The following is a 2,769-nucleotide window of genomic DNA, read 5'->3' on the forward strand; positions in this document are numbered from 1 at the left end:
TTCTTGGGCAAATGGGTGTATCTGGAGGATATCATCCTGAGTGAGGTAACCCAATCACAAAAGAAGTCAGTTGATATGCACTCACTAATAAGTGGATATTAGCCCAGAAACTTAGAATACCCAGGATACAACTTCCAAAACACAAGAAAATCAAGAAGGAAGACCAACGCATGGATACTTCATTCCTCCCTAGAATAGGGAATAAAATATCCATGGAAGGAGTTGCAGAGACAAAGTTTGGACCTAAGACGAAAGGAAGGACCATCCAGAGACTGCCCCACCCGGGGGTCCATCCCATAATCAGCCACCAAACGCAGACACTATTGCATATACGCAAGCAAGATTTTGCTGAAAGGACCCTGATATAGCTGTCTCATATGAGGCTATGCCAGTGCCTGGCAAATACAGAAGTGGATGCTCACAGTCATCTAAAAGATGAAACATAGGGCCCTCAATGGAGGAGCTAGAGAAAGCACCCAAGGAGCTGAAGGGGCCTGCAACCCTATAGGTGGAACAACAATATGAACTAACTAGTACCCCCCCACACCCGAGCTCATGTCTCTAGATGCATATGCAGCAGAAGATGGCCTAGTCGGCCATCACTGGGAAGAAAGGCCCCTTGGTCTTGCAAACTTTATATGCCCCGGTACAGGGGAACGCCAGGGCCAAGAAGTGGGAGTGAGTGGGTAGGGGAGCAGGGTTGGGGGAGGGTATAGGGGACTTTTGGGATAGCATTTGAAATGTAAATGAAGAAAATATCTAATAAATAAATAAATAAATAAATAAATAAGATCACATTTAAAAAAAAAAAAAGGAGAAGAAGGTAAGAAGTAAAGATGGAAACAGGCGCTCCAGAAAGCTGCAAAGTCAACTGGTAGCAAATGGGCTGGGCACAGTCAGAGAAGGAACCAAGATCTCTGGGAGTGTAAAAGGATGCAAGAAATAAACGTCGAGGGAACAGACTCTGAGTAGTCTGAGAAAGCATCAGAGAAAGGCATGTCTTTACCAGACCCAGAAACTGGTGCTCTGGGTAAACTGCTTTGTTTTTTCAAACTGCAAGACAAGAGATAAGCCAGATTGCCTGGTTTTGTGACCTCTGGGGCTGCAGGCTGCATGGTGGGGGTGATCTGCTTTCCGAGAATTTCATGGATTTCTTGGAATTTTGGGTTTGCTCCATCCTCTTGTTTTTTGGGGTTTTTGGGGGGGAGGGGGTCATTTAGGGAGGCTCTCTCTCTCTCTCTCTCTCTCTCTCTGTGTGTGTGTGCTCACTTTCAGGAGTCTTTTCTTTTTTTTTTTAATTGGATATTTTATTTATTTACATTTCAAATGCTATCCTCTTTCCTGGTTTCCCCTCTGCAAACCCCCTATCCCTATCCCCCTCCCCCTGCTTGTATGGAGGTGCTCCCCCACCCATCCACCCACTCCCACCTCACTGCCCTGGCATTTCAGAGTACCAAGGGCCTCTCCTCCCATTAAACACTCTGCATCTTATTTGAGACAAGGTCTCTCACTAAATCAGAAGCTTGCTGATTCAGCTAGACTGGCAGCTTAGTTGGGGCTGTACCTGCCTTTTATGAAAGTGTTAAAGGTCCAAACTCAGCCCTCATTCTTACACAGAAAGCACTTGGCCAGTTTAACCCTCTGCCTGGTCTAACCAAAGCAGTTAGAAGCAGGACTAACTCAGACTCACCTTTATCTAATCATTGGAAAGGCCCAGTGACTTCGTACACGGTAGACTCTTGATCTAGAAAGTACTTAACAGGAGCTCTGCATTGCTATCTCTCTTTACCTCACTAACTTTGTATGGAAGCCGATGTAGCCTAAGGAGAGAAGGTTAGTGAATCGCATTCAGGACTTTACATCATGTCTAGTACATGGGATACTGGGTACTGATTTTATTTCTATTGCTTTGATAAAGAACAAACAAACAAGCAAATCAAAACAAAAATGCACCAAAAAAACTTTTGGCAGAAAATGTTTCTTTTAGCTCATGTTTCCAGGTTACAGTCACTGTTCCAGGGAAGTCGAGATAAGATTTTTTTCCCAGTTACTCACATCACATCCACGGTCAAGACCAGGAAGAAATGGAAGCATAGATGCTTACTACCTAGCTAGCTTGCGCTACTCCTATGCAGTTCAAGTGTCAACCCTGGAAATGGCTGCCCACTTTCAGGATGGGTCTTCCCAGGTCAATTAAGGCAATCAAGATAATTGCCACAGGCACATGCGCAAGTCAATTCCGTCTAGATAATCCTCCTCGAGATTCTAGTCTCATGTTGTGCTGTCCCCAAAATATAAAATTATTTTTGTTGCTACTTTATAACTCTTACTTTGCTACTGTTACTACACTTGATCTTAGCCAAAAGGCGAAGAAGCAATTTTGCTACTGTTATGAATTGTAATGTAAATACCTGATATAGAGGCTATCTGATATGCAACCCCTATGAAAGGGTCATTGAACCCCAAAAGAGATTGCAACCCACAAATTGAGAACCACTGGCTTAGGATGAACCCATCTTGGGGAGTGGACACTTAGCCAAAATGATTGACCAGTGCAACCATAGTGTTAGCTCCCCACCTAGACCGGAGAGAGATTCTGTTCTCTTGACCAGGAGATTTTTTTTTTTTTTTACTCTATAAGAATTTATAATCTAATGGTGTCTTCATAGCATGTCGTGTTTGTTTGAGTCAAGGCTTCACACTGAAGTCCAGGGTAGCCTTGGATTCCTAGTGGTCTTCCTGCCTTAGCTCCAGGGGTTCTGAGATTAA

General features: G+C 43.9%; 1 pseudogene; it reads right to left on the reverse strand.

The window, feature by feature from the left end:
• Positions 1-2,273: 2,273 nt before the first annotated feature.
• On the reverse strand, positions 2,274-2,379 carry LOC147001031 (U2 spliceosomal RNA; annotated as a pseudogene).
• Between the last annotated feature and the right edge of the window lie 390 nt (positions 2,380-2,769).

This window comes from Mus caroli, unplaced genomic scaffold, assembly GCF_978045245.1.
Source record: "Mus caroli unplaced genomic scaffold, Mus_caroli_1 scaffold_15, whole genome shotgun sequence".
Lineage (NCBI taxonomy): Eukaryota > Metazoa > Chordata > Mammalia > Rodentia > Muridae > Mus > Mus caroli.